This window comes from Rhincodon typus, chromosome 35, assembly GCF_021869965.1.
Source record: "Rhincodon typus isolate 14 chromosome 35, sRhiTyp1.1, whole genome shotgun sequence".
NCBI classification, from domain to species: domain Eukaryota; kingdom Metazoa; phylum Chordata; class Chondrichthyes; order Orectolobiformes; family Rhincodontidae; genus Rhincodon; species Rhincodon typus.
Window position 1 is genome coordinate 19821044 of NC_063366.1, and position 22315 is coordinate 19843358.

Sequence of the window (22315 nt, forward strand, 5' to 3'; positions counted from 1 at the left end):
CCCTGAATGTCATTCTGCTCCAGAAGCTGTGTCTCAGCAGCAGTGCAACCTGGACTTCTCACAACTATGTAAACACACCAAGCAGTGCTCAGTAATTCTGGCACCACCTCCCAATTTAAACACCCCTACTGCAGACAGATGAGTGAGATACATTTGTTTCAGTGTTCATGTTGTTAGTGTATCTGGGGATTGACCAGCATATTCATTGTAGTTTCTTATGAGGATAGGTGCTTAATTAGAAAATGTACCTTCTGAAACAGAGCTACCATGTACTCCAAGCAATATCTAAACACATATATATATCTTGACCTTATAAATAGTTCAACATGCTATTTTGGTTTATAATTCTCTTGTAATGTTTGATGACATTAAATATTAAAGCCTGTGAAATATTCTATACAAACATTTTATTACTCATAAAACATGTTTACCCAGGTGCTCTTACTGTATGAGCCAAATAAAGGACTGAGTATTTCTTTATGAGTTTTGAGCACTCCTGTTCAATGTGCAAGACAGATCTGGGCTGGCCCTTGTTTGCTTTTGATCTGTAATAAATTTGACCTCTTTGCATTCCATCGGGCCTGGCTTGCAGAAACTATTTAGCCAATTTTGTTTTGGGCGTAGTTATTCAGGCTGTTGGCCACTTGGCCACAGTCCCTCTCTTGATCCCATAGGCCTGAGCAAATAGGATAATGCAACAATCAGCCCAAAATTTCTAACTCTTTCACTATAAAAACATCCTTAATTAAGTACTGTAAAAACATTAACTTTAAACTTCACACACAGCGAACTTAACCATTGCAGAAGTCAAGACAAAATGTGCCCTATTCTGAAACATTTTCTCAAATGCAATACAAATCTCAAACATTGTAAAATCAAAAGTAAAATCTGATTTATATTACTCTTTTCATGAATCCAAATACAAAGTGAATATTTACAAATATGTCCAAGAGTTTCTTTATTGTACACGTGGAGACCATTGGTTAAGCATTGTCTCTGAAATAGTTCTTTGTTCCACCGAATGAATTTTAATTTGCCAACGTCCAGTGAGGTTTACCACATGTACCCCAGGTAAAAAACTCCTTTGTTTATTCGGTGTCTTCAGTGAATTGATCCTGGTGTTGAATTCTACGAGGTAGAACTTCAGAATGTCTTCTAAATTGATGGTTTATCCTGAAGGAAAATCAAGGTAGCATCTATTTTTGTCCTTAGATAATATCTCTATGGCTTTAGATACATTCCCTAACTGTCCTCCACTGGTGGAGATCTCTATTGGCCATATTTTAATGCTGTCTCATACTTGTCTTTTGAATGTTCCTCACTACTGTTTTTTTTTATTTTCCCCATTTTCATCTGTCACTTGTGTCAGACATAAATAGAATTTAGATTCAGGAGCGTGTTTGTGGCCATGCATTTTGGGTTTGGTCTGTGGTGCCTTTCAGATAGGAGCATTTACTGGTAGGGACAGGGCAACTTTGCCCGGTCCTTCTTTCATTGGGGATGGAGAGGCTAAAAGAGGCTGGCAGCTGCTACCTCAAAGCATGGAAGCTGTGCTATTTAAGATGAGAAGACAGATGGAAATGTTGCTGAGAATAGGAGGACTCGGACTGTGGAGAGTTTTGTTTAGCCTCATCCTCCTCATTGGAAGATCTGATCAAACGTTTTTGTGTGCCTTGGAGCTATGATGGCTCTTCAGAACTCTGAATGGTATATAGTTTTCTTAGCTCGCAGCAGCCAAGGAATTGTCTCCTGGTTCCATGGGATTCAGATCGGGGCAAGGGATTGGGGTGTGGGGCTGGTGTCTTGCATTCTTCTAGGGATATATGAAACTGATGGTTGCTTTGGGGGCCACATTCTTTCATCTGTTTAAGCTGGTTCCATCCAGTCTACTTGGATTTCACTAAGATCTAGTAAACTGATGGGTTTGCCTTATCCACTATGGACTGGAGTCCAGACAATTTGGACGACAAGAATGTGCCTGGTTGGAAAACCTGGAGCATTACCTCTACTCCTACCTCATACTCTATTAGGTTTGCTTCGCCATTAAAGTAGGTCTTGCTTTGTTTCCTCTTCTGCCCTTTCTGAATGGTGCCTGGCATCTGCATGGTCTGTTCTTTCTTTGGCAGTGTTTTTACTGCCAGCTCGTGGCATGATGACACTAAAATAGGTGATGTACTGGACAGTGAAGAAGGCTATCTGGAAGAACAGTGGGACCTTGATTAGATGGGCCAATGGGCCAAGAAGTGACAGATGGAGTTTAATTTGATGGGTTGCATTTTGGTAAGGCAAATCAAGGCAGGACTTACAAAATTAATGGTAGGGCTGCTGGGGAGTGTTGCTGAACAAAGAGACCTAGGGGTGTAGGTGTATAGTTCCTTGAAACTGTAGTCGCAGGTAGATAGGGTGGCGAAGAAGTGGTTTGGCATGCTTGTCTTCATTGGTCAGTGCATTGAATATAGAGTTCAGACATCATGTTGTAGCTGTACTGGACATTGGTGAGATCACTTTTAGAATACTGTGTACAATTGTAGTCTCCCCTGCTATAGGAAGTTGTTAAGCTGGAAAGGATTCAGAAAAAAATTTACAATGATTTTGCCAGGGTTGGAGGGTTTGCGCTATAGGTAAAGGTTGAATAGGCTGGGTCTTTTTACCCTGGAGCATTGGAGGCTGAGGGGTGATCTGGTAGAGATTTTAAAATCATGAGGGCATGGATAAGGTGAATAGCCAAGGTGTTTCCCACAGGGTAGGGGAGTCCAAGACTAGAGGAAGTTCTGAGGAAGGGTCACCGGACCCGAAACGTTAACTCTGTTTTCTCCTTCACAGATGCTGCCAGACCTGCTGAGCTTTTCCAGCAACTTTGTTTTTGTTTCAAAACTAGAGGGCGTTGGTTTAAGGTGAGAGTGGAAAGATTTAAAAGTGACATGAGTGGCAACCTTTTCATGCAGAGGTGGTGCACGTATGGAATGGGCTGCCAGAGGAAATGGTGAGACAGGTAAAATAACAACATTTAAAATATATCTGGTTGGGTACATGAATAAGAAGAGTTTAGATGGACATGGGCCATGTGCTAGCAAATGTGACTTGATCAGCTTAGGATGTCTAGTTACCATGGATGAGTTGGACCGAAGGGTTTGTTTCTGACTGAGGGCTGTGACTTTGGGTTCGGACAGATTTGGTCCTGACAGTGGTTTAATTCCTTTCATGGGGCATCTGGTCATTAGGATAAGGGACAGTTTTGGGAGGGGTAAGTCCAGTAAATGTGCTACCATATTCAATATCAGCTTCAGGGCAAAGGGTAACATGATATTCCAACTGCAATTGATTTCCTGGATGGTCTTTCTAATTATCCTTTTCCGGTACGTTTTGTTTTCTGCACTATCCCATTTGATTGAAGTGGTATGCAATGTGGAATGTTTGGTTTACTTCAAACAAGATCATGACATTTTGAAATGGGCCTCTTGACCTCATTCTATGCCATGTGGGGCTCCTACATAGTGAATACCTGTCGCACAAGCATATCTGCTGTGTTTTTAGCTGTGTTAATCTGGCTAGGGAACATTTTGACCCATTTATCAAATGAGTTGACTATGACCAGGATACATTTACATTCCCCCCAGTGAAAAGTGGTAAAGGGCTGACATATTCAATCTGCGAATTTTTTCAAGGATTCTCCATTGATCAGGTGTGCTTTAACTCTGCCTTGCGTGCAAAATTGTTTGGATTGTTTTGTGCACAGGTTGTATAATTTGACATTTTATATGTCTGTACCCATTTCTGGCCATGAACACAGTCCCTTAAATTTCTCTGTAGTGGTTTCTAATCCCCAATCGCCCTGGACATCGTGACATTGATAAATTATCTGGTTGTTGGAACCATGTGTCTGTCCTTTAAAAGTAATTTGTCCTTCTACCTATCAATGGGTAACGTGTGCGGTTGTTGGTTTGCTCACCGAGTCAGTTGTTCAATGGTGTGCAGACATTTCGTTACCATTTAGGCAACATTACCAGTGCGACCACTAATTGAAGCATTGGTGTTCTGCTCCACTCTGAATTTATATGATCCTCTGGTGCAGTGGGTCTTGTCACTTCCGGTTTTGTTTTTCAGCAGTGTTCTGTATATGGGGGCTATTTCTATGTGTTTGTTCATGGAGTCCCGTGTTGAGAATCAGGCCTCCAGAAATTCTCCTGGATATCTGTTGTTCCCTTGTCCCAGTATGGTCACTTTGTCCGAGTTGAACTGATGGCCTTCTTTGTCTGCGTGTTTCGAGACAAGTGAATATTGGTCATGTCTTTTTACTGCCAGTTGTTCATCAGTTTCCTCCCCATTTGTCCAATGTAATGTCTATTACTCTCGCTGCATGGGATTCTGTACATCATTTTCGTCCTGTTTACTGTCGGTATGGGGTCTTTAGTCTTTGATAGCATTTGATGTAGTGTTGATGTAGGTTTGTGTGTAATCATGATCCTATGCAGTCTAAGGAGTCTGGCTATCATTTCTAAACCTTTTTGATATAGGGTAGAGTTACTAGTGTCTTCTGTTGTCTGTGTCCTCTGACTGTCGTTTGTTTTGTAGGCATTAGCAGGTGAATTTCTTGGGTATCCATTGTCGGTAAATACTTTGTGCAGATGTTCCTCTTCCAATCTCTGAAGTTCTGGGGGTGTTGCTGTGTTATATGGCTCATTTAAATAGTATTGTAATACATCTCTGTTGTGTTTGGTGGGGTGGTTGCTACTGGAGTTCAGGACTTGGTTTGTGTGTGTGGCCTTCCTGTACACTCGAGTCCGGAATTCGCCATTAGTTAGTCTCTCTACCATTATATCTAAGAACGGGAGCTGTTTGTTGTTTCCTTCCTCTCCTTGCGAAGATGCTGTTAATAAGTTGGTGGGTTTGTTCTACTTTTGTGCATTTGATTATTACGACTATGTCGTCCACGTATCTTATCCACAGTTTCAGTTGGATTATAAGAAGGACTGTGTGTTCCAGCCCCTGCATCACTGCTTCTTCAATGAGACCTGAGATGGGTGATCCGATCGGTGTGCTGTTGATCTGTTTGTATATTTGGCTGTTGAACATGAAGTGCGTTGTGAGGCATAAATCAAGTAGTTTCAGTAAGCTGTCCTTTCTGATTTTGCTGCTGATATTCAGTGTCGGTGCTCCTGGTCCTTCTAGTAGTGTGGCTAGTATCTCTCTGGCTAACGGTATGTCAATGGATGTAGATAGTGCTGTAACATCGAAAGAGATCATGATTTCATCCTCATCAATTTTTGTGTCCTTGAGCTGTGTGAGAAATTCTTGTGCCAAATGGATTGAGTGTGGGGATCTCCTAATTAGGTTTTTAAGTCTGCATTGTAATTCCTGTGCGAGCTTGTGTGTAGGTGTGCCTGGTAAGGAGACTATTGGTCTGAGTGAGATTCTAGGTTTGTGTACCTTGAGGAGTCTGTAGAAGTAGGGGGTTTTTGAGCCATCTAGTTTCATTCTGATGTAGTCGGCATTAGTGATCTCTCCTGCATATTTAAGTTTCTTGAGTGTCTGGGTTATCCTTTCCTCTAGCTGTGGTGTGGGGCCTGACACCATCCATTAGTATGTGACTGTATCTGCGAGTAGTGCCTGTGCTTTCTTGATGTAGCCTGTACTGTTCAGAGCAAAAGCCATTCGTCCTTTGTCCACTGGTAGGATTGTGATGTTTTTATCTTCCTTCAGTCCTTCCAGGGCCTATATCTCTGCTGTGCTGAAGGTGTCTGATTCGTGTTTATGCTTAAGTGCTGGGGCTACTGTTTGTCTGACGGCCTGTTGAGTTTTGTCAGTTAATCCATTGGTTTTCAGTGTTTACTCTAGCGCTGCTAAGAAGTCCATTTTACTCGCATCCTTTTGGTTGTACTTAAGTCTGCATATCAGGATGGCCTTTTCTGTGTCTGTGAGTTGTCATTCGGATAGGTTCCGTATCCATGTGTCTGCTTGGTTAGTGTCATCCCGGTTGATTAGTCTGGTTAGTTTCTCCTATAGTCTGAGCCTTTTCCTTGTTCTGGTTCTCTGTTGTTTAGCATTAAAGGCTTGTTCCAGTATTTTGGTCCACTGTTGGTTGGTCAAGTTCTGGTACGAAGATTTTTAGCACGCAATTCCCTGCTCATATTCTGTGGAGGAGGTTGTGGGCATCTGTGATCATGGCCTGTAGCATCCTGCGGCCATTTTGCTATACTATTCTTCTTGCTTGTGGATTGTTTAATGGTGGTTTGTATTTTACTTTGAGAGGCCGGTTCCTGTAGGAAATTGGAGTTGTTCCTGTTATGCACTTTGTTGCATGGCATAGGCTTCCCATTATTGGGCCTGTTTTAGCGTGCTGTGCCTGTAGGTTTTTAAGGTCTTATTGAAAATTTGTAGTTTAGGTTGTGGATGCCATTGCTTGTTTGCTTGCCGAGCTGGTAACAAAACTAAAACAAAAACACCACGGAATGACAGGCTCGCGAGCAAAAGAACAACCGCATCCACAAGCTGAGGTACAAATTTTCTCTAAGACCTTAGGGTAATGTGTGTTCCCTCTAGTACCTGTTTTAATTCCTCATCGCTTGTGTGTGTTTGCACAAGATCGTCAACCTTGGCCTGACTGACAGTGATGGTGCCTACCTTTTCTGGCACTGAGGGGTTACCATGGTTCACCTTTTTAGGATCCATGTTTAGCCAAATCACCTGCTGTTATGTTTCTGCCTGTTGAAGTTCTATGATGGGCCCTAACTCTAACAATGCCACACTCACAGTCTTGGGCAGGCTGGAAGAAGTATTTTATCAGGGGTATCGACGGTGAAGGTTTTCTGTTTGCTGAGACAAATTCTCTGGCTTCCCACAGTAGCAGGGAGTCTATCAGTCTGTAACAGAAATACATGCTGTCTGAATGTATGTCTGTGGGTGGGGCGAACCCTTTGGGATAACTAACTGTGCAGTTTATTGCTGCTAACTCAACAGGCTGGGTGCTCATTTTGCTGGGCAGCTTTAAATCTAGCTTCACTCAAGATCTACCTTGTTGGTCCGCCACATAAATACCACACACAATCTTTCTCTTTCCACCATAGAAGAACAATCTACAAACATTTTTTATTGTGACTTCTGTGGGTGTGTCTTTCTGGAGTCCTCCCCACTTCTATTTTGGAACAACTAGTCCCTTGGGATCTTTGTTGCCACTATTTGGCACTCATGGGATTCTCCACCATAGTTCAGGTTGTCTGGTAAGAAAGTAGGCAACTTTGTTTGTTTGACATTAATGTCATGGCCCGAAGCTTCAGGGTCCACTGTACTATTTGGTTCTGGCTAACTGCGCCATCTTCAATTTGTCCATCCAGTGGCAGTGGGATATATTCTGTTAATATGGTGAAGATATTGAGTCTAATGATACAGCTGAAGTGCTGTACAGCCCAGAAAACTGACAGAATGTGTCTTTCACACATCAAGAAACCCGATTTCACTGAGTAGCGTGAGGCACAGGTCACAGGCCTAAGTCTCCTGTTGCATTCTTGGAGAAGTACAGTCACCAGTTTTGCACCTGTAGTGGCATCTGCTACTGCAAAGGGAAGTCCTGGGTTTGGAACCTTTAGTGCTAGAGCCTTTGCTGTAGTTTTTTTAAGTTCAGAGACAGCCCATGTGTGCTGCTTTATCCAATTGTATGGGGCATTCATTTTTAGGAGTTCTGATAATGGTGACAAAACCATCAATGTAGTTCCTACAATATCTCACCAATCCTAGAAAGATCATTGCAAGCTGACATCTATGGGTAAATGCAATTGGGCAATTGTTTCGATTCACTTCTTTTCAATTTCATGTTTGCCATGGGTTACTGTAGTTCCTAGGTATATCACTTGGGACTTCATGATCTGGGCCTTTTTGGGATTGATTTTAATCTGAGTGTTGTAAAGAGGGTCAGTAATTCATCCAGCAATCTTAAATGTTCTTCTGTGCTGGAAGAGATGATCGACATATTTAATCAGGGAGTCCAATCATGAAAAACCTTCTAGCCCTTCGGCCAACATTTGGTCAGAAAATGGACGGGAGTTTTGAAATCCCTGGAGCAAGTAGGTCCACTTGTACTGGGTTCTGAGGAAGGGTCACTGGACCCAAAATGTTATCTCTGTTTTTTCCTTCACAGATGCTGCCAGACCTGTTGGGCTTTTCCAGCAACTTTGGTTTTGTTCCACTTGTGCCATTGCCTTTGGAATCTAAAGGCAAATTTGTACCTTCATTACTGGTTTAAATGGAAGGTCCAAAATGCATTACTAATGTTAGAATCATAAAATATTTCATCTGTGTGGCTTGCTTCATCATAGTCTGGGGGGGTGGGGGGGTTGGTGGGGGCAGGGTGGTCGCTACTGTTGATGCTGTTAGTGGGGTTTCATTTAGTTCCTTATAGTCAACTGCCAGTCTCCAAGAGTTGACTGTTGTTTCCTGCAAAAGTAGCAAATGCCTTTGCTTTTGCACCATAGAGAATATCCGAGAAATGTTAAAATTCCAATGACTAATTTGTTTTGTTATCTATGCAAAGACAGTTCGACAAGGTTCTGTACAGTAGTCCAGTTAGCAAGGTTAAATCACATGGAATCCAGGGACAGCTCACCATTTGGATAATGGCTTGAATATGAGAGACAGAAGGTGGCGGTGGAAGGTCGTTTTTCAGACTGAAGGCTTGTGACCTGTGGTATGCTGCAAGGATCAGTACTGGGTCCACTGCTTTTGTCATTTAAATAAATGATTTGATGTGAATACATGAGGAATGTGTAGAAAGTTTGCAGATGACACCAAAATTGGTGGCATAATGGACTACTGAGAAATTTATCTCAGAATACAATGGGATCTTGACCGGGTGGGCCTATGGGCCGAGGAGTGGCAGATGGAGTTTAATTTTGGTAAATGTGGTGTTACATTTTGGTAAGGCAAATCACACTTAATGGTAGAGCCCTGGGGAGTGTTGCCTAATAAAGAGACCTTGGGGTGCAGGTACATAGTTCCTTGAAAGTGGAGCCACAGATAGAGTAGTGAAGAAGGCATTTGATACGCTTGCCTTTATTGGTCAGCACATTGAGTATATTAGTTAGGATGTCGTTTTGCAGCAGTACAGGACATTGGTTAGGCCAATTTTGGAATACTGTGTTCAGTTCTGATCTCCCTGCTATAGGAAAGGTGTTGTTAAACATGAAAGGGTGCAGAAAAGATTTATGAGGATGTTGCAGAGTTGGAGGATTTGAACTGTATGGAGAGGGTGAATAGGCTGAACTTATTTTTCCTGGTCTGTTGGAGGCTGAGGGGTGATCTTATCAAAGTTTATAACATCATGAGGGGCATGGATAGCATGAATAACCCAGGCCTTTTTCTCATGGTGGGGGAGTCCAAAACTGGAGGACATGAGTTTAAGTCAAGAGGGGAAAGACTTAAACTGGACCTAAGGGGCAACTTTTTCATGCAGGGGGTGGTGTGTGTGTGGAATGAGCTGCCAAAGGAAGTGGTGCAGGCGAGGCAATTACAACATTTAAAAGGCATCTTGATGGCTACATGAAGAAGGATATGGGCCAAGTGCTGGCAAATGTGACTAGATTTATGTAGCATATCTAGTCGGCATCGATGAGTTGGACCGAAGGATCTGTTTCCATGCTGTACAACTCTATGAATTCTTTTAGATTGTCCTTTGAGTTAAAAGGATGAAAGAGTACAGTGAAAGTGGGAACAGGATGCTGAATTGGAAGATTAGCATGATCATTTTGAATGGTGAAGCAGGCTTGAAGAGCAGAATGCCCTATTCTTGCTCCTATTTTCTATGCTTCTATGATCTTCATTTGGGAATACACTTGTCTCACTGAGATACTGAGGGGACATTTTCTGTCTTGATGGTATTTGTCACTTTGCAACTCTGCCTCAGAAAGTGAGGTCAGCAAGAGGTAAGTAGATTCTAGTTAGTCAAGAGAGTCAAAGGTTATCACATGCTGATGGGAATATGAAACAGATCAACTGTGATTTCATGGAATGGCAGAACAGGCTCATGGAGCCAAAGGTCCACTTCAGCTCCTGTTTCTTACACTGGTGTGCTCATTCAATGTTACGACACATAACTGGAAAATAAATCTGCCAACGACCATAAGAAAATTTTTCTGAGATATTTTACCAAATTCTGCGGAGTTTCAGTAAAGAACATGTCCTACCTTCTCTTCCGACAACCTTTTTCCTGAAAGAAATGAAACACTAACAGTGAGGGGAATAGTTGTTCAAATATTATGTGATGCCTGAGTACCAACCTTGTGATTCAGCAACAGTGCTGCCACCAGTCCTCCTTCCCCTACTAGTCTAAGGGGCTATTCATTCATCTGTGGTGGAGAATGGACCATAAATAATTTACAGCAAAAGAAGCTCCTGTCTTAGGCAATAATATGTTTTGTTTTAAATCACATCTCAAAAACTATATAAAAGTTACATTAAATCTAAAGCAGAGTCGTTGGATTTACTCAAAGGCTCTGCAACTACCGAAGCTCGCTGTAGTTTGAACATTTACTCTTTCAGAACAATTAGTTTACACAATAATTGTAACAGATTTCAGGGGGTCATAGATTAATGAAATGAGAAGACACAGGAATAGATGGAGTTGGGAGTGGTCTGTTATGATTGAACAGGCAGTGTGAAATATTGCACTTTGTGAGGAAGATTGTGAAGGAGCAAAACAAACTGGAATCACAATCTTCCTCCCAGACACGGTTGCTCTCTTTCTCTCTCTCACACCCACAATGACAGATACACTACCCGCGCAAAACCTGAGATTGTTGTTGGAGCACAATAGGCGTTCGTGGAGAAAATTAAACTAGGGAACTCTAGAACTAGTTAGCAAAGAGTAAAGTTAGCAAGAGTATAATACCTAACTATGAGGAAGGATCACCGGACTCGAAACGTTAACTCTGTTTTTTCCTTCACAGATGCTGCCAGACCTACTGAGCTTTTCCAGCAACTTTGTTTTTGTTCCTGGCTTACAGCACCCGCAGTTCTTATACAATACTTAACTCCCTGGAGGTTCATAGAATCCTACAGTGTGGAAGCAGGCCAGTCGACCCCTCGAGACCACACCAACACTCCAATGGGCATCCCACACCCTATTCCTGTAATTTCCAGGGCTAATCCAGCTAGCCTATCCGTCTTTGGAGAGGAGGAGGAAACCCATGTAGACATGGGGAGCACGTGCAAACTCCACACAGACAATGACACAAAACTGGAATCGAACCCATTCCCTGGCGCTGTGAGGCAGCAGTGCTAACTCCTGACCCACGGTTGGCGGCACTCCTTTGATGCTGTAGACAGAGTAAGCAGGGGGATCATTCAGTGACATCAGAAACTCCCAAGAATACACAAAATTCTATTTTTGTGCTGCAGTAAATGGAAAACCTTTTTCACGGCAAATTACCAGTTATTTTTATGACTAAATGTTCAATTAACTAACCCACAATTCACCTTCAGAAATAGCAGCTCGTCTTTTTGCTCCATTTGTTCCTGCAACTTTGAGAGTTTCTCCTCAATAGAATTTAAATTCTCCTGACTCTCTCGAAGGTTTTTCTCCATTGTTTCTACGATCCTCTCCTCTTCTTCCCTGAGATCTCAGAGTAAATGCTACTCTTTTTCAGTGAGAATCTGGTGCATTTTAGTGAACTCGGATGTGATGTGGGTCTGCAGACTGCTCGCCTGTTCCTACCAAATGAAATGTGAAACCTCATTAATGTCCCGCGACAGAGGGAACAAAACTAAATGAGATCCCAGAAAATCAACACAGGGAGACCTCGGAGAGGGAGGGATTGATGTCTCGACGGCAGTTGGAGATGAAGAGGTCGAGGGAGGGTAGGAGGCCTTGGGGTGGTGTTGATGTCTCGACGGCCTTACGATCACTTCGGAAATCTTCCGTTTCCGTTTCTGTTCAATCTCTAGAACCGCCGATTTTCTCTTCCTGAAAGAATCTAAGGAAGATTTCAGCTGATCTTGGAAATGGGAAAGAAAATTACAGAAAAAAAGGTGAAATCGTTAAATGATTAGCTGGTCAAATCTGTCTCTCTTTTACTTTGTAGATTTCAACGGCTTCTTTAATCGGGATGACGCGGTGCTTCCTGTGTTCCCGCGAATCTTTACAAATCACACAAATCAATTTCTTGTCAGTTTCACAAAACAGCTTTAGATCTTCCAGATGATCGTCACAGTAAAGTTCATTTTCTTCCTCTTTCAGCTTTAATGTTCGAGTTTTCTTGGTCAGTTTCGCTAAGGCCCGGTTTATCCTGAGGTTTCTTTCCGGGAACTCCTGCCTACACTCCAGGCAAGCGTTTATCTCTTTCTTTTCCCAACAGTGGGTAATACAGAAGTAGTAGAAGTTGTGTCCACACTCCAGTATTACTGGATCGGTGAAGAAATCCAGACGAATAGGACAAATCGTCTCTTCGGTCAAACTCTGAAGCTGCTGTCTGGAAGCCATGCTTGCACTCAGCACTTCCTGACTGAAGATAACAAGGTGTAGAGCTGGATGAACACAGCAAGCCAAGAAGCAGCAGAGGAGCAGGAAAGCTGACGTTTCGGGCCTAGACACTTCTTCAGAAATGGGGGTGGGGGGGTAGTGGATTCTGAAATAAATAGGGAGAAAGGGGGAGGCATCTAGAAGGTGGATAAAGGAGAAGATAGGTGGAGAGGAGACAGACAGATCAAAGAGGCGGGGATGGAGCCAGTAAAGGTGAGTGAAGGTGGGGAATTAGGGAGGGGATAGGTCGGTCCAGGGAGGATGGACAGGTCAAGGAGGCAGGATGAGGCTAGTAGGTAGGGGATGGGGGTGGGGCTTGAGGTGGGAGGAGTGAATAGCTGGGAGGACAGGTTAGGGAGGCGGGTACGAGCTGGACTGGTTTTGGGATGCGGTCGGGGGAGGGGAGATTTTGAAGCTTGTGAAGTCCATATTGATACCATTGGGCTGCAGGGTTCTCAAGGGGAATATGAGGTGCTGTTCCTGCAACATTCGGGTGGCATCGTTGTGGCATGGCAGGAGGCCCAGGATGGACATGTCGTCCAAGGAGTGGGATGGGGAGTTGAAATGGTTCATGACTGGGAGGTGCAGTTGTTTGGTGCGAACTGAGCGTAGGTCAAGGAGGGGCAGGGATGAAGCTAGTAAAGGTGATGGTAGGTAGGTAGTGGTGGGTATTGGTCAGTGAGGTGAGAGGAGTGGATAGGTGGGAGAGAAGACGGACAGGTCAAGGAGGTGGGGATGAAGCTAGTAAAGGTGCGTGTAGGTAGGTAATGGTAGGGATTGGTCAGTAAGGTGGGAGGAGCGGATAGGTGGGAGACCAGACGGAAAGGTCAATGAGGCGGGGATGATGGGGGGCTGGTCTTGGGATCAAGTTGGGGGTGGGGAGATGACGAAGCTAGTAAAGTCCACATTGAGAGCATTGGGTTGTAGGGTTCCAAGGTGGAATATGAGGTGCTGTTCTTCCAGTTTCTGGATGGCATAGTTGTGACACTGGAGGAGGCCCAGGATGGTCATGTCATCCAGGAAGTGGGAGGGGGAGTTGAAGTGGTTCGCGACTGGGAGGTGTTGTCGTTTGTTGCGAACCAAGTGTAGGTGCTCCACAAAGTGGTCTCTAAGACTCCACTTGGTCTCCCCGATGTAGAGGAGGCCACATTGGGAACAGCGGATATAATAGACCACATTTGCAGATGTGCAGGTGAACATCTGTTTAATGTGGAAGGTTGTTTTGGGGCCAGGGATGGAGGTGAGTGTGTTGGTGTAAGGGCAGGTGTAGTACCTCCTGTGGTTGCAGGGAAAGGTGCTGGGAGTGGTGGGGCTAGTGGGGACTGTGGAGCGGACAAGGAGGTAGTAAAGTCCACATTGAAACCATTGAGTTGTAGGGTTCCAAGGCAGAATATGAGGTGCTGTTCCTCCAGTTTCCGGGTGGCATCGTTGTGACACTGGATGAGGCCCAGGATGGACATGTCATCCAGGGAGTAGGGGGAGTTGAAGTGGTTTGTGACTGGGAGGTGTTCTCGTTTGTGCTCCACAAAGTGGTCTCCGAGCCTCCGCTTGGTCTCCCTGATGTAGAGGAGGCCACATTATCCATCCCTTTATCTGCCTAACTGCTTTCTTTCCCCCGGGGCTCCTTCTCCACCTATCACTTACTCCTTTATCCTGCCCCAATCCTGTCCATCAGCATAAAAAGCACATTTTCCTAGCTATATTTAGTTCTGCAGAAGGGTCCCTAAATGAAATGTTAACTCTGCTTTCTCTCTCCAGATGCTCGCAGGCCTGCTGAGTTTCTCCAGCAATTTCTGTTTTTGTCACAGTTAGGGATACAGAGTAGGTCATTTAGGATTGAGATGAGGAAGGATTTCTTCACCCAGAGACTGTTCAGCCTATGGAATTCTCTGCCACAGAATGTGGTTGTGGCCAAAACATTCAATGTTTTCTAGAAGGAGACAGATATAGTTGCTAGCTCAAAGGGTTTTTGGCAAAAGGATAGGGTAGTGAGCAGGATGATCAGCCATGATCATATCAAATGATGGAGCAGGCTCAAAGGGCCGAATGGCCTACTCCCTGTTTTCTAGGTTGTTATTCACTCTGTACTCCCATCCTTGTTTCCCACCACCTGTACATCAGCATTTTGGGCAGGCTTTGAATAGGGAGCCTCTGTCACCACATAGATTGCAGCATTCAGTTTACATTCAGTTATTTGTCTCCCTCATTGCCAATTCTTACAGGTGATGGAGCTGCCCCGTGTCGGAAAGGAAGTCCTGTATCCCCCAGATAGTAAAGATAGACAAAGGGTAGGGGACTGAATATGAAAGGATAGAGGCTCCCGGAATGAATAACTAAGGCAGTGACCATTTAAAGTGGGGCCTTGGAATTCCTTTAGTGCTCATACAGCTGGATTTATCATATGAAATAAATATTTTAAGTGTTATACCTGGGTGAATGGCATCTAACATTTCCCTCCACGCTTTGTACTGCAAATGGCCAGTGAACTTTCCAACAGACAGGTCCAATTCTGTTACTGACAGGGTCAGAAGTTGATCACTTATCCTGTAATTAATAAACAGTTGATGTTACAAATTTCACTTCGTTAGAATATTTGAGAAATAGTTTAAATGGTCAAGCGTTCACCAGTTTTTTTGTTTGACTAAATGAGGTTGGAAGTGAGATGCTAATCTTGTTTCTTTAACAGAGTAAAATGTAACTTGATAATGCAAGAACAGGCATTTCCAAATCAAGAGAAAGGTGTCATAATCCAGTAATTAATCCAGTTGTGAAGACATCACCACAGGAAATGATAAACATTTCCTTCATAGACGTTCTGAATTATGAGCAGAGCTCATGGATCAAAGATGAAGATTAAAAATATTTAAAAGCCTGAAAATAGATTACTGTGTGAGGCATAACACACCACAGGAGATGATAAACTTTCAGTCCTTTGTTATATTATAAACAGAGCTTATGAAACAAACACAAAGACTGAAAACATCTAAAATCCTCATGTCCAGTTGTGTAATACATTGGTCGCATAACCCTCTGAGAATCTTGCACTTCTATTTCTGGCCTCTTAGAATTCTCTGATTTGGTCACTCCTCCCATTGGAGGTTGGATCTTGATGTGCAGCGGCACTCAGTTCTGGAAGTCCCTCTTATATCTCTCCATTTCTCTATTTCTATTTTCTCTCGTCAGATGTTTTGAAATCTACATCAGCCATCTGCATTAATATTTTTAATGTTCTGATATGCTTTCTAAAGCTTCCATGAAACACCTTGGGAACTCCTACTACATCAAAGGCACTATATAGATTGTACTGTTGTGGTCATTAAGTTCATAGAGCGAGTTCCCATTATAAAAGGAGAACCATAATTCCAAGGATGGGGATGGCCATTCCCTAGATAGATGGGCAGTGTCTCTCTCTCAGGGTCAGGTGAAAGTCACAGTCACACAAATAGCCAAGATCAGGGCAGAGATCACTTCTGGCCTGAGAATCAGATTGTATTATTCACAGGCGTCTTGTCAATGATTACAATATTGTAGAACAACTTTCAGACAGGTTGCTGATATAAGCAGACACAACACGGAAGAGCAAAGTGATGGATTTTGGAAGGAACATTGAGGAGGACGTAAAATAATCTGGAACTGAACATTAGTCCCTGCTCACTGGATTACAAAGGGAGTTTTTCTTAGTACTTAACAGGATTAGGGTGTCACTGGCTCTGTCACCATTTTTTGCCCATCGTAATAATCCACAGGTTAATTGCAGTGAATAGGAAAAATCATTACATGGGTCACATATACTGCAGATCAGGAAAGAATGACAGTTACCTTCCTAAAGGATATTCATGAACTAGATGAACTTCTATGAAAATCGGCAATAGATTCACTAGTCTTGGCGTGCTGAAGTGTTCCAATGAATCACAACACTAACTGAAGGAACAGCAGCTCATCTTCAGACCTTCTGACTTAATATTGAGTTCAACACCTTCAAATTGTGAACCAACTCCCATTCCTTCTCTTTCTTTTAGCTTTACTTGTTACATTCTCTGTCACCAGGTCCTCTCTCTGCTCCTCATACCTCAATGGGACTTTCTGTTCTTTCCAGTCTGGCAGTTAGACAGATCATTGCTTTCTGTCTCACATTCTCACATTCCAATTACTTCATCTAAACTATCAAAATCCTTTCTCCCCCAGCACGCCAACCCCCTCCCAACTATTGCATAAATGCTGCCACGCCACACTTGACTTCAGCTCTGATGAACAGTCACCTAGACTTGTAATGTTAGCTTGTTCTCTCTCCATTGATGCTGCCTGACACACTGTGAGTTCCAGCATTTGTTGTTTTCAATGGTTTCATGGTCATCATTAGATTGTTAATTCTATTTTTTGTATTGAATTCAAATTCCACAATCTGTGATGTCAGGATTTAAAATCTAATATTGCTTCAACCCTGCACTAAGCTTCACATTCTAGAAATACTGGTGTGTGAACCAGAAATGGGTTGCTGTCAGCTGATAAATGGCTTATAAATTACCAGGTGACAATCACCAGGAAATCAATCCATAATAACACTGAGTTATTGACCAAAATGTGCAGAGTTTCAGTAAAGAACATGTCCTACCTTCTCTTCTGACAAGCTTCCTCCTGAAAGAAATTAATCACAAATAGTGAGGATGACAGTACCAGGTTTCAGGAGGAGATAGACAGTCTGCTGAATCGAGCAGATACCACATGGAAGTGTAAAGCAATGCATTTTGGAAAGAAGATTGAGGAGATGGTAAGATAAACTGGAACTGACCATCAGTTTTGCTCACAGACGCAGTGACACTCACACTCCCACTGTACCAGACACACCCACACACTCTCCACATGGAACTGTAACTAGATTACAATGGGTGCTCTTTTATTCATTCACATAATCAGGATGTCACTGGATCTGCCAGCAATTGGACCCCATCCCTAATTACCCACAGGGCAAGTACAATGAAAAGAAAAGTCAAAATCATTGTCATGGAGTCACATATACTCCAGATCAAGGAAGGACAACTGTTTGCTTCCCTAAAGGACATTTATGAACTGAAGGCTTTTTATGACAGTTGGCAATAGTTCATGGTCATCATTAGACTCTTAATTCCAGGTTTTTATTGAATTCAAATTCCACCATTTACTATGGTGGGAATTAAACTCGGGACATTACCAGGTCTCTGGATCATTAGTCAATAGATAATACCACAAGGTCATCACTTCCCGTCATGGTTTAATTTCAAGCTTTCAAGCAGAATGCCACCCTGCCATCCATTTATGTTCTTTAGGGAAGGAAACTGTCATCCTTACCTGGTCTGGCTTACTTGTGACACCATACCAACAGCAATGTGGTTGATTCTTAACTTCCCTGTGGGCAATAAATGCTGGCCTAGACAGTGATGCCCACATCCCGAAATGAATATATAAAATAAACTATTCCACGAGGAGATAATTAAACTTGGTAACAAACAGTTAATAACAAAGCAAGTATCAACTTCATGACTAGTTCCCGGGAGGTTGCTGATATTCCTAAGAATCTGCAGCAGTGTGGGAGTGGGTAGTTCAGTGAAAAACAGCAGGGCCTTCCAGACAGTCAAAAATAAATTTAATTTGGCGTGAGTTTCTTGCCAATTGGTTTTATATAACAGTTAACAATAGTTACTTTGACATGTTTTGGGATCTTCTGAGAGATTGAATCGCCTGCTGTATAAAATCATATCTTTCTTTATAGGATGAGCATCAGAAGTAGACGTGCACTTATTTATACATCGTGCTGTGTTCACAGAACATTATTGATTGGTACAGGTTGAGTGTGCTAGGATACAACATTTTGTTTCCCTAGGATAGGTGAGGAGTATGTTATTTATTCATGAGCTTCAGCATCATGTAAGGTCAGAAGTCACATGACACCAGGTTATAGTCCAACAGATTTATTTGAAACCACAAGCTTTTGAAGCACTGCCCCTTTATCACGTGCAGTGAGGACAAGCATACAGGCACAGAATTTATAATCTGAGAGAGCAAAAGATCATACAAATGTTGCGAGTTGATTGTCGACAGGCTGAATAATAAGTCTCTGCAGGTGATCAAGAGTGCCAGACGGTGTGAGTAAAGTGTCAATAGCTGAACAACAAGTGAAGGGATGACCTATAATCTGATTAATTGAGGCAAAGAGATAATTACACAAAAAATTAAAACGAAGGTGCTGGGACAAACTGAATGACTGGACTAACATCGTCTGGCACCCCTGAGCACCTGATGGGACCTATTATTCGGAATGTCTACAATCCACACACACCATTTGTATGATCTTTTGATCTCTCTGATTATAAATTCTGTGCCTGTATGCTTCTCCCCACTTCACCTGACGAAGGGACAGCACAATGAAAGCTTGTGATTTCAAATAAACCTGTTGGACTATAACCTGGTGTCATGTGACTTCTGACCTTGTCCACCCGAGTCCAACACCGGCACTTCCACATCGTTTCAGCTTAATATAGTTTAAAATGTGTGTTTGCTTGAGTGAGCTACCGGTGTCTTTACGAGTAAAATAGTTTTGTTTAGTGCGGTGTAGGATAAAATTCCAGGCATCGCGGTCGTGTTATTACGATCAATTTTCCGTCGATGTTCTATTAACAGTTGTCATCATGTTTGAGGTTTCACGAAACTGATTGCAATATATTCCCTCGCCTTCAGAAGTATCAGCTCGCCTTTTTCCTTCATTTGTTTCTGCAACTTTGAGAGTTTTTCCTTAATCGATTTTAAATTCTCCTGAATCTTTTGAAGGTTTTTCTCCATTGGTTCTTCAATCCTCTTCTCTTCTTCCTCGAGATCGCTGAGTAAACGCTACTCTTTCTCAGCGAGAATCTGGTGCATTTTAGTGAACTCGGATGTGATGTGGGTCTGCAGTCTGCTCGCCTGTTCCTACCAAATGAAACGTGAAACATCATTAATGTCCCACGATAAAGGGAACAAAACTAACGAAGATCCCAGAAAATCAGCGCAGGAAGATCTCACCCTAACTTCAAAAATCTTCACTTTCTGTTTCAGTTCCGTTTCTACAACGACCCGTACCTTCTTTGTGAGAGAATCTAAGGAAGATTTCAGCTGATCCTAGAATTGGAAGAGAAAATTATATAATTAAAGAAGCAGACTGTGCAAATGTACTAAAACTTTCACTTTATACAGCATTTCCTTTTTACCTTTTAGATTTCAACAGCTTCCGTAATCGGGAGGAAGCGGTGCTCTCTGTGTTCCTGAGAATCTTTACAAATCAGACAAATCAATTTCTTTTCAGTCTCACAAAACAGCTTCAGTTCTTCTTGATGTTTCTCACAGTGAAATTCATTTTCTTTCTCTCTCGGACCGAGATTTAATTTTCGAGCTTTCTCGGCCAGATTCGCTGTGGCCAGAGTTGCCATTAAGTTTCTTTGCGGAACCGCCTCTCGACATTTCGGGCAGGAATTTATCTCCTTATTTTCCCAAATCTGCGTGATACAGGAGCCTTCACAAATGCTGCCAGACCTGCTCAGCGTTTCCAGCAACTTCTGTTCTTGTTCCTGATTTACAGCATCCGCAGTTGTTTTGGTTTTTGCTTTTTTTTTACTTCAAAGCAGTGTTTTGTCATGCAAACATTCTATGTTGGATTATATGGAGTATGTCAGGAGGAATGGTGGACAGCAAACGAGAGGAGAATTCAAGTACTGAATAAATATCCTCGTCAGTCTTGCAGTCAACAGCCCAGCTCGGACAAGTTAACTGCAATCTGCTGCACCCATGGGTGTTAGTTTCTCTGGTGAAGATCTCATTGAAATTTATCCTACAGGGTGAAATGAGAAACCGTCAAACCTCTCTCAGGACTTTGTTAGATATACTGAGCGATAATAGGGACACAGATCCAATAAATTTAATTGCAAACCCAGTGCTTTTACAGAAATCCTTCTTATAAATGTTTTATATTCAGCATTTACTAAATTGAATGTTAACTCTTGACTATGCTACAATTTTATAGATCTTAAGACCAGACTGGGATCCTGTGAACAGTTTTGATTTTCTTGTTTAAGGAATTTATTCTTGCCTGAGAGGAATACAATGAAATTCCAGTGGATTATTGTTGGTATTGTCCTGTGATGGGAAAGTTTATAGTTTATCTCCATTTCTACCTGAAGAATTAGAAATGTTCTCGTTGAAACACATCCTTCTTAAAGGACTTGATGCGATAATTGTTGAGAGGCTGATGCCTCTGAATAGGCTTGATAGAACCCGGGTCCTTAGTGAATCTAGCGTAGGAATTTGTAAAAGTAAACCAGTATTGGAACAGGTAGTAAATTGGGCTTCACTGAAAGGATCACTGGGAGTAAAACTGAAGCTGCTTTATGCAACCGATGAAAAATTATTTGTATGGTGTGTCTTGCCGGAAGTCACAAATCACGTGTCTTTTGCGGCTGATCAACGCAACTGCCGAGATCAATAAGATGAAAGTGGACAAGAAAATTCGTCGATTTATGCTGGAGATCTAAGTATTAACAGAATGTTAGCTCTGTTTCTCTCTCCGTAGATACTGCCAGACCTGCTGAGGTTTTCCAGCACTTTGTTTTAATTCAATGCTGCAATTATTTGTCCCAAAACCAGGTTCAGCTGAAATCATTCTGAGAATCTCTCAAGGGAAGAAGTTCTGCTCTAAAAACAATGAAGGAGCAACAAAATAATTCTAAAACCAGAATAAGGTCTACCTCTGCTGATTTTCTGGGGTCTTGCTTAATTTTGCTCTTTTTAATGTGTTATGTGAATTATTTGTATGAGGTCATGTTTCATTTGGTAGGAACAGACAAGCAGTCTGCAGAACCACATCACATCCCAGTTCACTAAAATGCACCAGTTTGTCACTGAGCAAACGCAGTATTTACTCAGACATCTCGGGTTGGGGGAAGAAGGGGAAACGATTCTAGAACCAAAGGAGAAAAACATTCGGGATTCAGGAGAATTTAAATTCTATTAAATTACAATTGAGGGGAAACTCTCAAAGATGCAGAAATAGAAGGAGTGAAAAGACAAGCTGATATTTCTGAAAGTGAGGGAATATTTTGCTGGTCAATTTTGTCACTCTGTTTGACAGGTTAAGCAATTATAACTGAAATAAATACAACACAATTAAAATATAAAGCAGATAGACGGCATAATTGCTTTCCATTTTAGGGAAGTTCTGCCAATATGACATAACAAATCAACTTCCACAGTCTTCAGAATCCTCAAATATCGAAAACCTCTCTGGCCACAGCAGAGAAACCAGTGGACTGGAGAACAACTAATATGGAACGATTATTCAAGAAGATTGGTAAGAAACTGTAGACCGATGCATCTAACAGCCACCATGGGTAACTTATTGGAAACAATTATTTGGGACAGAACCAATCTCCAATGAGACAGGCAAGGGTTCATCAAAGGAAATCGTGTGCAAGATTTTTTTTGAGGAGGGGTGACTAGATACATAAATGATCATAGTGCATTTGGACTTCCAAATGGACTTCAGTAAAGGTTTTGACAAGGTCTCACATGGCAGCCTGGTTTAGAAGCTAGGAGACCATGGGATCCAGAGGAATCTGATCTAAGATTGCCTTTGCAATGGAAGCAGAGTGCAATGGTCGAAGGATGTTTTTTGTGACTAGAACTCTGTGTCCAGTAAACTACCACTTGGCTCGTTGCTGTTTGTTGTGCACCTTAATGATTTAATCATGAATGTAGGAGGTACAATCAATCATTGAATTCACAGATGACATGAAAATTGGTTGTGTGGTA

General features: G+C 42.3%; 1 pseudogene; it reads right to left on the minus strand.

The window, feature by feature from the left end:
- LOC109925805 overlaps positions 1-12466 on the minus strand; it is a 106807-nt pseudogene extending 94341 nt beyond the window's left edge.
- Positions 12467-22315: the final 9849 nt, after the last annotated feature.